The following is a 14,704-nucleotide window of genomic DNA, read 5'->3' as shown; positions in this document are numbered from 1 at the left end:
AGGTTGTTGATGTGGGAGGAGTGGGGTAAGGGGAGGTGGGGGTATGTGGGAACCTCATATTTTTTAATGTAACATTTTATGATTTATGTATCTTTTTTTAAAAGACAACTTAATAAAAAATAAATAAAAAAAGAAATGGTCGAATGGGACCTCATATTTTTTTAATGTAATATTTTTACAAAATCAATAAAAAAAATAAATGTTAATAAGAAAAAAAATAAATGTTAATAAGAAAAAAAAAAAGAAATGTCAGTGGAAATTAGAGAAAATGATCCCTCTGTATGAAAAGTTTGAAGAAAAATCCAAGAGAGAAACTGCTTTCATAAGGTCCCCAATGCCCTAGTTCAGAGGTGGTCATGGCCTTGTGGGTGGGGATGGATTTTAGCTCCTCTCAAATTCCTCTCCAAAGTTCTAGTGTAGGACACACATGTTCAACGACTAGTGGTAGCCCTAATAGTAGATCTTAGCACTTCACATGCATGGATTTCTGTTTGTGAAATAAACCTGCACATTCATTACAGTCACTAAAAATGAGCAGTAACTGAATTTCATTCTCTCCAATATTGAAAGATAGCTCACTGCAGCTCTAAAGTACTGCATGATTATAGTTTATATTCAAAACTCATATACACATGCATGCACACATACATATGTGCATGCCTATGTGCATGAAACTTGTTATACAAATTATTTGAAACTCCTTGTTCCTTTGCTTTTAAAAAGTCTCTTGGGAAATAAACTTTTCTATATCTACTTGAGTCTCTGTGGAATAGATTCATAGTGGAGTTTACAATGCAAAATTTGTAGAGAGAAAAAATTAGGCTGTTTTTATTTTTTCTAAATAAAAAGGCTCACCTGAGGGATCCTGTGTTGACTTTAAAGCCTTGTTAACCTCAGGGAGGCTTCTTTCAGGTTTGTGCTGCAGAGTTGTCCTGGGGTAATTTGGAAGTGGCCCAACCTCAGAAGTGATCTGGTATCAGCAGTCCCTATGAAAACACCCTCCTCTTGTCTCTGAAGACCAATTTCAAAGGAAAGAAAAATGGAACAAAGTTCAATCTCCTACTCCTGGACTAAGACATTTCTGCTGTGCATGAAGATATTTCCTATAGCAAGGTTAGAGATTGCTGAGGGGAAAAGTTGGATGTCTTAGAAAAGGAGCATAGAAACTTAATGGGACTATTTCCTGTTATACAAAAATCTTACCTGCAAAGAAGATGGCCTCAACTCATGGTAGATGTTGGAGAATTCTTTGAGGGTTCAATGTTAGGGAAAGTTGTATAGTATTGAAATGTCTGAATAATTTTTTGAATATTTATTTTAAATAATCATAAATAAATTAATTTAGTGATTTAATAACAGATAGAGTCTCACCATTTTTTAGCTTTCTGATATTATTCCATTGCTTGGTGTCTCTGGAAGTCACTCTTCCTCATCAATTTCCTTAAGATCTACTCAAAGGCCTTTTGTCTAAAGATTTTATTCCTTTTAACTTCCCTTAGTCAATCAGCCTCTCCCTGTTCTGTCTCCCACTCTTTACTTCTCTTTCTTTATCTCTTTCTCTTGCTCTCTCCCCAGTTCTCCACTCACCACCACCCACTGAGTAACATTAAGAAGGTCTTTGACTCATTCATTTTTATGCAATAATATAATGATATTTGACCATCTGGTATTCCATTTGACAATTCCTTGCACTAACCCCATGGTCACAATCTAAACCCAGATTCTTAAGGGAGCTGTTGAAAGACAGGATATGCTACACTGGAATCACATTTATGTGAGCTGAATTTTTTTCTGCTTTCCACTTCTAAACAAATAAAATGAAATAATATTAATAATGTCTTTATGGAGTTTGGGATATTTTCCCTAAATTGCTGTGGTTTGATTGCATGTAAACATATATAGTTGATATGAAAATTGTATTAGTTATTCTACTAGATTGCACTTGATTTATTTTGATTAATTTCAAAATAAAAATCATTTCTAGTATTTAATTGTAATTATAATATATATTCACATATTTTGGAAAATTTATTTTAATATGTTACAATCTTTATCTCTACTGATTCATTTTTTGGACACTCACATAAAATATTGAATGTATTTTCATAATTTAATTATAAATAATTGACTTCATCAACAATATTAACATCATCCATACCATAGCTCATTTTTTCTTTTAGTGATCAGAAAACATAGAGAGGCTCAAAATATTTTTATGCCAATATTCTCTATTAATCTATGTATTGCTTACACATACTTTGGAAATAATTATGTAATCTTAATTGTCTCATATATTCATAGATTTTTGCATCTGTATTGGATATTTATTATTCCACAACATCAACTTACACTTCTTTTGTTATTGGGTTTCTTTATTGTCTGAATTGAAATTTGTTTGAAATTTTATTGTGATACTTGCTTTTATTCTTACTAATTTTTTAAATTCCCAAATTCATTCTAGTTTAAAAGGAATAACATTTTTATCCATTTTAATTATGTTCATATCTTACAAAATGAATAAAGTTAACTTCTGTTTTCTTTTTGTTTTTTTGTCTCATACTTAAACTAGTTGAACTTAATCCATTTATGTGTTTGTCTTGATATAACTGATTACTGCTCTTCCCAAGTTTTGGCGAGATGATCTCTTTAGATATTTTTTTCCTACCAAAATGGCATATTACTGGTAAGTGCTTGCTTTCATTTATGATAACAGTCTTTATTATGACATCTTCAAATTTGGAATTTTCTCTGTGCACTGACACTATCAATTTAATTATATAACATAAGAGCTATCACTCTATGAAGGGAAGTATTTTCTCAAACATTTCTGGCTAATGCAATTACACATTTATTGGGGCAGTCTAAAATCATTTATTCTAAAAATTTGTTCCAAGAAAATCTCAAAAATTTTTTTAAAATTTATACTATAGAAATATATTTCCTTTAACTTTTCATTCATTTACTATTTAAAAGATCTCCACTAATAGATAAAATTCCATGGATTACCATAAAATTTAAAGAACATATTAGTAAAATTTGAGATTCTCTGGTGACAACCACATTAAATATCTAAAAGGTGATTAGCAAATTCATTTCTAGTGGCCAATATTGGTTGAGCTATACTATTTACTCACAGTAGTTAAACATGAAGACATAGAGGTAGTATTCAGTTTGTCTTTGCCCTACAAAATTAAGACTTGCATTACCTGGTAATATATTCAATATTTTGTGTAAACCAGATGCCTGAAGTAAAATCAGTTAAAAATTACATTATTCTTAACTATTGAAATGAATCTATTTGTTGCTTATATTGGTTTAAAGCAATTTTCTTCAAATAATCTTAATGATAAATATTTATTGACAAGATATGGGTATATGGTAATTATTGCCTTATCATTTGGGTTATGAAATAGAGATGTAAGAGCTAGAAAAAAACTTATGGAATTCAATTCTTATATGTCTTAATTATTAGGAACATTGATTTTCATATTTTTTCTAGAATTTAGAAAAACGTTATAATAGCTGTATTTTTCATTCATGTAGCTAATTTCTCAAATAAATAAAATTACCTAACTTCTTTTATCTTAGATGATTCTGCTTTAATGAGTCCTGCATTTTGCTCTTTCCTTCCTTGGTTCTCTTGTGAGAGGAGATTCCCATACGGCATGGAGAGAGGCAATTGGACGATGGTGACAGAGATTAATTTTATTGGAATACATACCACCAGGGTCATTGGGGGTATCCTGTTCTTCATTTTTTTATTGGCTTACTTGGTGACTGTCCTTGGAAACACCCTCATAATTACCCTGAGTCTTCTGGATTATAGGCTCCAATCCCCTATGTATTTCTTTCTTAGCAATCTCTCTTTCAGTGAAATATTAACCACCACATGTGTTGTTCCCAAGATGCTGGCAGGCTTTCTGTTGGAGAAAAAGAGCATCTCACTTAATGGATGTCTTGCCCAGTTCTATTTCTTCTTCCTCTCTGGATGCACTGAGTTCATCCTTTTTGCCATCATGTCCTATGACCTTTATGTGGCCATTTGCAACCCCCTTCAGTACTCTATGATTATGACCAGTTCATTCTGTGTCCGTCTTGTAATACTCTCCTGGGTAAGCAGCTTTCTCCTTATTCTCCCAACCACCATCTATAGGGCAAGGCTGCCATACTGTGGCCCCAATAAGATTGATCACTTTTTCTGTGACCGTGCTCCCCTCCTCCACTTGGCCTGTGCTGACATACATGCCATTGAACTATTGGATTTCCTCAGTTCCCTTGTCCTGCTCATCAGCTCCCTGTCACTCACAGTAGTCTCCTATGCTTACATCATCTCCACCATTCTGAAGATACCTTCAGGACAAGGGCAATGCAAAGCCTTTGCCACCTGTGCCTCTCACTTCACCATAGTCTCCATGGGCTATGGGGTCTCTATCTTTGTGTATGTTCACCCATCACAAAAGAGCAGCCTCCACCTCAACAAGATACTCTTTATCTTCTCCAGTGTGATCACACATCTCCCGAATCCCTTCATCTTCAGTCTACGGAATGAAACCATGAAAAATGCACTGAAGGACACCTTAACTAAGAGTCAGGGTTTCATCAAGTGGATGAAATCCTTGTGAGGGAATCATTGGGAATCATTCCAGACCTGAGAATTCTTGGTCTTTTCGAGAATGAATTCAGCAATTGATACAATAAATGGCAGTATATCTATGCTAAGTTATCATATTATGTCCTGTCATAAGAATGTAGTGAAACTGGGTTCACATGCTTCTTATTCTTAAAATTCACAAATAAATATTAAATAAATTACTCTTGGTTTTGATAGTGACACTTAATTGATATGGTGATTGTGCTGTTGGTTAAGTGAAGACAAAACAATAGTAGAGTAGTAATGAAGTCCCATATTTTTGTACATTGTTGGTTGAGTTGATATGTATCAGATTTGTAAAGAAGTGCACACATATGCACATAAACACAAACTCTCTTACACACTCACACACAATGAAATGTAATCAATGAATAAGTTGAGTTCTTTTTAAAATTAGCTCTTAGTGGCAATTATTATTAAAATCATTGTTTTTCTTATTAAATTTAGATATATTTATGAATGATGCTTTTCCATACATTTTACTCTTTAACATTTGCATTTCCCTTTTATGTCAATTCAAGCATCTACTACTACATGAAGTACTTATTCTCATCCAGCTAGAAAGAAAGACTGCTTCTCCAATGAACTTGATACATATCTTACTATTAATTTCATCACTTTAGAAATAGATTTAAGTCAAATAAACAATATCAAACCTTATATCATTGTCCTTTTAAATTTCTGTTTTACCTTAACATTTATGTAGTTTTTATCTTTCCCAATAAATTATAATTTTCATATCTAGGAAAACATTAACCTCATAAGAATTTCAAACCCATTACTAGATAAAAATCCAAAAATACATAACTGGTGACTTGAATGTTTTGCCATCTTCTGTTTAAACTTTCTCCATGCATTGATATCTTCTTCAGATACATGGTAAACTGATTTTCCTCACATGTAGTAACACAACGAAGGGAAATCCTGAGTTTTATAATGATATTATCAATGAATTGAGGTTGATTTAATTCAAATTTGCAATGACCCAGAAAATTTCCTTATCTGACATTAGCTACATGATCATACCAGGACCAATCAAGTTTTTGTACAGTTTTGAGAGGAACTGATTTCTAGGAGAAGAAATTTCCTTGTCATACATAAAACAGATGTGTGCTAAAGGAAACCTCAATTGTCTTCTCTGTCCTTACCTCCATACAATAAATCCACCACTGAATTATATAATCATAATATCACTTATACTGCGATATATTTCATCTATGCTTTTCACAGTAGATAAGGAAAGCATGCAATATTGACAAATTTGGGCTCCTTTTGAGAATAAAATGGGGTTATGAAAAGACAGTTGCAAAGAAATACTTTCCAGTGGCATATCTTATCTTCTGGTCAACCTGCCAGTGAGAGAATAGAAAAGCATTCCACATGACTTCCTGTTCCAAACAAGGCATACTAGATGATAGTCTTTCTTATTGGAGATGCCCAGATATATACCTTGAGTTCTACCATCTTTGAATCAAATAATGTAAATTTTTGAAATACACATTGTGTGATATAGGAAGAATAATTTGTTCCTATTTAGTTGAGGGAAAAAATGGAAGCAATATAGTGTTCCACATTATATTCATATACTACTTCAATATAGGAAAAATAAGGCCAGTAAGAGAAATTGTCATATAAATTTATTGACCATTGGCCTTCAGAAAAAGTGTTTTCTCAGTCAGTTAACCTGGATGTCCCCGATTTAGCCTTTTCTAAGTATTCTTCTCCCATGTCCTCCACATAAAATTTTTAAACAAGTCAATTTTACTGATACATATTAATAAAGCACATGATTTATCCCAAGTGTACAATCAATCACATAGTTGTGTGTTCATCACTTCAATCATTATTAAAACATTTTCACTATTTCAATAATAAAAATAACAAACAAACAAATAAGAACATCGCTCACCTCTCCATTTCTCTGTTTCCCATACTATACACATAGCTGCTATTTCTGGCTACTTTTGCACAATCATTTATTTGCTTATTAAGCAGGTTTATTGAGATACATTCACATATTATATGATCTATCCAAAGTGTAAAATCAAATGGCTAATTTTAACAGTTAAAAAATCCTTTATTATAAAATTGTAAAATAAATAGAAAAAAGGATTAAAGGAAATTACAAATTTTGAATGAGAGTGCAAAGCCAGGATAGATTTTATATAATCAATTATAAATATGAATAGCAGTAGCATAGCAACAAACATTTATAAATGCAAATAGTAATTCAAATAAAACAGAAATTAATTATAACATAATTCTAATTTTTATATTACAGCTTAAACAATTGGACATAATCTTTAAGAATGAAATAAATTATTGGTTTAGTTATTTAATTTCCATTTAGGACAAAATTTTTTCTAGATAACCAAATTCCTATTTGGGAATTCTTCACATCTTGTTGGAATGAATTACACAAATAATTTGCCAATTCATAATTTTATAAGGCAGAAAAACTAAAAATCTTTTTCAATAGTAGTCATGCAAAATAATTATTGACCCAGATAGACTATTTTAATTAAAAGCATTTTTAAAAAGGTTAAAAAAAATGATGTACCCAAGAATTTAACTCTTCTCTAGCCCTCCTCTACTAAAAGGGTTCATTCTATATGAAAAATAATTGCAGAATTCAGAGAATGGGAACAATTTGCCAGCTGCACTGGGTAATTATTGTTCATATATGATAATGTTGTTATTTTACATTTATCTGTCTTCCTCAGCTATTTTTTGGTTAGTATTTGCTTGAAATACCTTTTTCTAGCCTTTCACTCTTAACCTTACATCTGAGGTGGGTTTATTGTAGACAACATATAACCAGCTCATATTTTTTTATCCATTCTATCAGTCTATGTTTTTTGATTGGGGAGTTCAATCCATTAACATTCAGCGTTACTACTGTAAAGGCGCTACTTCATCCATTTTGTCCTTCTGTTCTGTACTGTCATATCATTCTAATATCTGTCTTATGCTTTACCCTTCCTAATAATCTTCATTTTTAAACTATCTCCAAATCTCTTGCCTTTGTTTTTTCCTATGAAGCTGCAAATCTCTTGCGAATCTGGTCTTTAGTAGAATATTCTATCAGTTTTTGTCTGTGAAGATTTTGAACTCACCATTTTTTAAAACATGTATTTTATTTTATTTTTATTAGTTTTAATATTTTTTATTTTTTAAAAAGATACTTAGATTACTTAAAATGTTACATAAAAATATAATGAATTCCTGTATGTCCCACTCCCCACACCTCCCACTTTTCCCCACATTAACAACTTCTTTCATTAGTGTGGTACATTCATTACAATTGATGAGCACATGTTGAAGCATGGCCACTAAGCATGGATTATAGTTTACATTGTAGTTTTCACTCTCTTCCACTTCAACTTACATTCTTTAAGTTATGGCAGGATATATAATGGCCTGTATCTGTCATTGCAATGTCATTCTGGACAATTCCAAGCCTCCAAACTGCCCCCTACATTACACCTTATTTTCCTTCTTCCTGCCTTCAGCACCTCCAGTGGCCACTGTCTCATTTTTGAAGGACTGCTTTGCTAGATACAGAACTCTAGGCTTGCAGTTTTTCTCTTTCAGTACCTTAAATACAGCATAACACTTTCTTCTCTCCTCCATGGTTTCTGATGAGAGGTTGGCACTTAATCTTATCGTGTTTCCTTTGTATGTGATGCTTTGCTTTCCTCTTGCTGCTTTCAGAATCCTCTCTATATCTACGATATTTGTTATTCTGAATACTAGGTGTCTCAGGGTAAGTCTACTCAGGTTTATTCTGTTTGGGGTGCATTTTCCTTCTTGGATAGTCATATCTAGGTCCTTCATAAGGTTTGGAAAGTTTTTGGTCATTATTTCCTCAGATATTCCTTCTGTCCCCTTTCCATTCTCTTCTCCTTCTGGGACACTAATAATGCAAATATTTGTGTGTTATTTTGTAATTCAATTTCCTGAGACTCTTCCATTTTTTTCCATTCTCTTCTTTTTCTGTTCTTTCTTTTCCAGTTCAGACATTGTCTTCAAAATCATGAATTCTGTCTTCAAGCAATTCAAATCTCTTATGTGCCTTTAATGAATTTTAAATCTCACCCACCATATCTTTCATTCCCATAAGGTCTGTTAATTTTCCTTGCAGACTTTCAAATTGTTCTTCATGCTCTCCCAGTGTCTTCTGAATATCTTTTATTTCTTTAATCATATTTTCTTTAAATTATTTGAAGTGATTTAGAAGAGTTGTATAATTATTATTGCTTTATTGTACTAAGCACTGTATCTCATCAGGATATTTGGTTTGTTCTTGTGCCCAGGCTGTGTCTATTTCCTAGTATGGCTTGTAATTTCTTGTTGATTTGCAGGCATCCAAATATATTGGCGAAGTTTCTCTGATGGTTAATTTCTCTCTCTTGCCTGTTGTTTTTTTCAAAGCTCTTCCTTAATATTTGGTTCAACTTATTCTCAGTTTTTAAATTGCCCAGCTTAAGTTTTCTTAAACCAGACCAGGTACTCACCAGTGGGTCATTGATTTTCTCCCAAGGGTTGGCTATGGAAAGGTCAAACAGCTTTTGTCTATGCAATTTCCAGACTTACCAGGAGGTGGCACTAGTCAGCACACCTTTTCATGAAGGTGTTTCAGTCTCAGCTTTCCTATTTCCATGTGTTGAATCTCCAGATAGGGATTCAAAGAGGGCTCTGATAGCTGAATTTACTGAAGAAAACACCCCCAATCTCCCATCCCTTTTCCCTTAAAACAGCTGACAGGGAGGAACATGTCTGCTTCCCTCTGAGCTGTGATGAACCAGTTGTTCTTGGGGTAGGGGAGGGGAGACCTTCCTGGCCTCCATGGGGACTTGGTAACTCATATTTGTCACTTCAGTTCTTTTATCTATATGTCCCTCACCCTCCTGGGAGTTGTGTAGTACTCTCCTGGTCTGCTGACCCCCAAAGCAGGTTGCTTGGACAGATTCTGGCTCTTTCACCATGGTTTTTATGAGAGCATTCAGTTCTGCCTGTTAGCCTATTTCCATATTCCCATAATCCTTCCTCCAGTACATTTCAGAAAAAGTATTTTGCAAGAAAACTTTAGCAAAGGAATTCAACCCTGCAAAGTATGCTTCCTTTTCCATTTTCAGCTGCAGCCAACATGCTGGCACAACTGGCTTCATGTTTCCTGATCAAACAGTTCATTCTAACATTACTTGGATATAGTTCATTTTCTTGTTGAGGATTTGGTTGGAAGGGGGATTAGTTTGCTAAATACAAACTTCAGAGAAGTTGTTTATATTTTCCATTGTACTTCATCACTGTACTTTGAGTTCATGTCACCACACCCAGGGTTATACATAATCCCTTAATCTCAGGTTCTATAAATGAATCTCAGCCTCTGTCTGGCCTCTAAGTGTTGTTAAAAAAATTGGTTGGCATAGTGAGATATGTGGTAATAATTGTTTCGCCTAGTGAGGCAGGGCAGATACAAATATATTTTCATGGTATATTGTTCACAGGTTTGTACCAGAGTTGGTGTATGCTTTTAAATGGAGCCATCTTGACTTTGTCATTTGGGGGATACATAGTCAGAAGTTGGGTGGAACAATTACTGGATTTTCCCTCACTTTACTATAGCTTCTAGGATTTCATAGTTGTAGATTAACTGTACAGTTCCACAGGTATATGAAGCTGCCCACCATGAATGATAAGCTAATTATATATGAGAATAAATGGCTTTCCATAATGATGCTGTCTTCCTTCTGTTCCCTTTTTTTCAGGTTTGCTTGTTTGAATAATTACTTTCCCAACCTGATTCCCTCCCCATTGAAGGGCACAAGATTTATTCAAAGCACTGTGATGTACTAAAACTTTCCTAGTGAATTTCCCAAAAGCTCAGAATTCACTGAAAAATAAAGAAGATAATTTAATGAATTTCTCTACATCTCCATATTAAAAGTGGCCAGCTACCCAGTCTGAAAATCCTCACAATCTTGTAGCATAAAAATATTGCTTGATCCATAATTTTGGGCATATCACTTGCAGCACATTGATTTTAGTAACCAAAATCTGTATTGGAGGGCTGCTGCAAGTGACAAAACTCAATTCTAAATCAGTCAGGGGAAAGAAAGTATTTTGATGGCTCAGAGACTCCTACAAGGAATTCAGTAAGCAAAACACAGGCCTCTGTGTTGACCAGCACTTAAATCAAATTGCTCTTCCCTGCATCTCTGCTTCTTGGCTTCTTTCTCTCTGGGGTGAAATGTTTTCCATCCATAGGGAAGAATACCTCCAGTGACGGATGTGGCATTAGTCCCTTACAACTGATGCCAAAGAAAGGAAACTGACTCTGATTCTCCATTATACTTTGGAGAAGTACAGGGGAGGGATTTATAGATCTGGCTTGGGTGAACTGACCTTTTGTGGATAAAATATCTGCACCTAGAAGAGAGACATGAACCCATCATGATTAGGTGGCCTCCTGAAATCATATCAAGAAACAGGCTTCCAGTTAAGGTGAACACAGTCTTTTTCTGAGCTGAAACACTTTGGAAAATGAAAAAATGCACTGCTAATAGCTATACTGGGAAAATAATATATAAACTGTACTAAGCTGACTGTGCTGGTGAGGGCTCTAAGACCTTAGGACAATATGGGGCATCCCACTTCTTACCTTAATTCCTTAGTAAGAAATACACAATACCCTCATTTCTTTGTTACTACTCATCAATTTCTTCTAGTCAATTCAATTCAGTAGTCTTGCTTTTGTTTTCTAATGCTTATTAATGCAATTTCAGTGCATAATATTAAAATTCAAATTTTCTTCATTAACCAAAAAGGCGAAAGAAGATTATCTCTTAAAAAGTCATAACTGATTTCACAAATGGGCTATACCAGATATATTGCAGCTTATTTTTGGCTACTTTTCCTTCAAAAGATGAATCATATTGATGTTAGTTTAAATTACAATTAAGGTTCCAGGAGAATATATGACTAATATGGCATTGCCTTATAATAATAAGGTAGAATTTTAGGTTTCTCCTGTATTTAGAAATAAAAAAGACCCAAAAACTTTTATTGGATGGTGAAAGGCAAAACTGCTGAATTTATTGAGGCAGGCTAACTACAATATCCCAGAGGTTCTCAGGCAATATAATTCAAAGGTGTTCCATTTCATTATGAGAAATGAGCATTATCAGAGCTACATTTCCCAAGCTTCTAATAGTCTGAAAAAAAGGACAACTAAACATCCTGAAGCAATGGTCTGTAGGGAGACAGCCTTGTGTGTGAAATCAGAGACCTGAATGAAATTGTAACTCAACCCCAAATTTTTAAATATTTGGGGCTCATTTCATTTACCATAAAATTGAAGCCTTTGTACCTTAGTTAAGGAAAACTATTCTTTTGTGATTCTAATGAATTTTTTTTCATGACTAGCAAGTAAAACGAAATGCAAGAATACTACATAACTTTGTAATAGCAATCAAGTTAATCTAGAACCAATACATATACAGTAAAACTAGTGTTTTTCCCAGTTATTGCTTAAGATTAATGATATATCCATCAAATAATTTTTAAACAGCATCACAGAAGTTATTTGTGAACCAGTAACTATACTTAAATGTAAATTATAGTAACCATGAATAAAATTTGTTTTTTTAAAAATGACTTCCAAGTCTCCACCTTGCTTCATTTTCATCTAGTGGTTGATATTTATATACCTTTAAATGAAAACTCTGCTGGAGCAAAAACTATGGAAAGCAATCAAGTCAAAACAGGCTGAGGCAAAAGATTATCTACTTTATGTCATACAATAGGGCATCCAGGATTGGGAGAAAGTATATTTCATAGGAATTAGTGGGCACATTAAAATTCCTGTAACTGAGGGAATTCCTATGCCCAAATAAAATCACAAGCCCATGGCAAGACACCGGTTCAGAGAAGACAAGTGGAAACTACACTTTACATACTCCTCTGCTGACTTTGACAAAAGGGCTAAACTCTGAAGAAGGGCACCAGCCAGAGCAGTGCTACTCTACTAAGACTGTGAAAGGTGTTACTTACAGTGCTTTGTTTATTTTACTTAGGTCCTAACTCCCTAGGAAATCTCTGTCATATTACTACCTGGAAACAAATGTAAGAAAGAGATAGATCATGGGCTATATTCCAGAGAGTACACTGTCAAATATTAAATGTAAATTATGCAGCAGAGGACTATAGGACAAAGAAACAGAAAATGATGACTGGTTGAAATGAACAAGATAAAATAACAGAAACATCAAAGAGGAAGAATAGACTTTGTATATACCAAGCAAAGACTTTAAACATGTGATGCTCATGCTCAAGGATAAAAAGAAATAATGGAGTAAGAACTAAATGATATCCTATTCATGAACTATTGTGGTTAATAATCGAGAAAATGTGGCATTGGTGTGGAAAAAGTGGCCATGGTGGCTGCTGGGTGTGGGGAATGGGAGGAAGAAATGAGATGTCGAGGTATTTTCAGGACTTGGAGTTGTCTGGGGTGGTACTGCAGGGACAATTGCCAGACATTGTATGTCCTCCCATGGCCCACTGGATGGAACATGGGAGAGTGTGGGCTATGGTGTGGACCACAGGCCATGGGGTGCAGCAATGCCCAGAGATGTACTCACCAGATGCAATGGATGTGTCATGGTGATGGGGGAGAGTGTTACTGTGGGGGGAGTGGTAGGGTGGGGGTGGTGGGGGTGAATGGGGACCTCATATTTTTTTAATGTAATATTTTTTAAAAAATGAATAAATTGAGCAGAATTTGAAAAAAAAGGACAGATAAAATACGACTACATTATTTTGAACTAAATATATTATGTAAACTCATGAAATTAATAATTAGAATGTAGGTCACCAGGAAATAGAATGAGAGTAGAGAATGGAGAGCTGATGATTAATCTGTGCAGAATTAGTAAAAATGTTATAAACATTTGGAAATAAATGGAAATGGTGAGAGCACATCATGGTGTTTATGACTAGCAGAGTTATATGGGTATGGCAGTGGTTGAAAGGGAAAGTACAGATTTGTATATTACTAGAAGTAAAGCTAAAAAGTGTAACATAGAACTATATAGCATAACATATGAATATGGGTGATATTGCATATATTCTTACAAAACAAATACAAATAAACTAGAAAGAAGGAACAGAAGAGCAGCTATGGGCAGCAGGGGAAGCATAGAGAGATTGAGATGTGACTAGGTTGGTTGGTTTGATTTTGTTTCTCAGTATTATTTTTATTACTGGAGTAATGAAAATGCTCTAAAAAATGATTGAAGTGATGAATGCACAAATATATGATTATACAAATACTTTTGATTGTACACTTTGGATGGATTTATGGTTTATTAATATGTACCAATAAAAGTGATTTGTAAAAAAATTTTTAAAAAAAGAATATCAGGGGAAAAATGAATGAACAACATGAGGATTTCAATAAAGAGATATTTTACAAGGGAAGAAAACAGAAATACTGGTGTTGAAAACCAACAATATATTTTAAAAACTGCTAGTGTTTCAACAGGAGTTTTTAGCTGGCAGAAGAAAGATGAATAAAGTCAAATAGAAGACAAGTGAAATGATTCAGTTTGAGGAGCAGAAAGAAAAAAAATAATGGAAAATGTGAACAGACCCTATGAGATCTGAAGGTTACTATCCTGAGGGTTAATATCAAGCATGCCAGTATATGCATTATGGGAGTTCCAGCAGAAGAACAATGGCAATGAACTTGGAAAGATTGATCCCTGATTGTGATGGCTTGCTTGGTCGGTAGAGGTGGGGTCTGGCTGCGGACGAGGGGTCGGTCCTGCTTGGGACGAGGGGTCAGTCCCACTTGGGACGAGGGGTCGGTCCGGCAGCAGACGAGGGGTCGGTCTCACAGGGGTTGCGCGGTTCGGTTGACGGGGTCACCCGGTGAAGCCGGGAATGAAGGGGTCACCCGGAGAAGCAGGCAATGAACTGGGGTCAAGGGAGGCCAGGCCCTTGTCGGGGGCTCTCAGGACTGGAGGGCACACGGCAGAAGAACTACGG

At 34.5% G+C, this 14,704-nt stretch overlaps 1 long non-coding RNA gene across 2 annotated transcripts in view; it reads right to left on the bottom strand.

Moving 5' to 3' along the window:
• Positions 1-899: 899 nt before the first annotated feature.
• Positions 900-14,704, bottom strand: part of LOC131277873 (uncharacterized) — a 60,530-nt gene continuing 46,725 nt past the window's right edge. For both annotated transcript variants that reach the window (XR_011648070.1, XR_011648069.1), the window contains exon 3: positions 900-1,011. This is a non-coding gene — a long non-coding RNA (uncharacterized lncRNA). The remainder of the gene's footprint in view (positions 1,012-14,704) is intronic.

This window comes from Dasypus novemcinctus, chromosome Y (genome assembly GCF_030445035.2).
Source record: "Dasypus novemcinctus isolate mDasNov1 chromosome Y, mDasNov1.1.hap2, whole genome shotgun sequence".
In the NCBI taxonomy this organism is placed as follows: domain Eukaryota; kingdom Metazoa; phylum Chordata; class Mammalia; order Cingulata; family Dasypodidae; genus Dasypus; species Dasypus novemcinctus.
The sequence above is the reverse complement of the archived record's forward strand: the minus strand, read 5'-3'. Positions and strand labels throughout refer to the sequence as shown.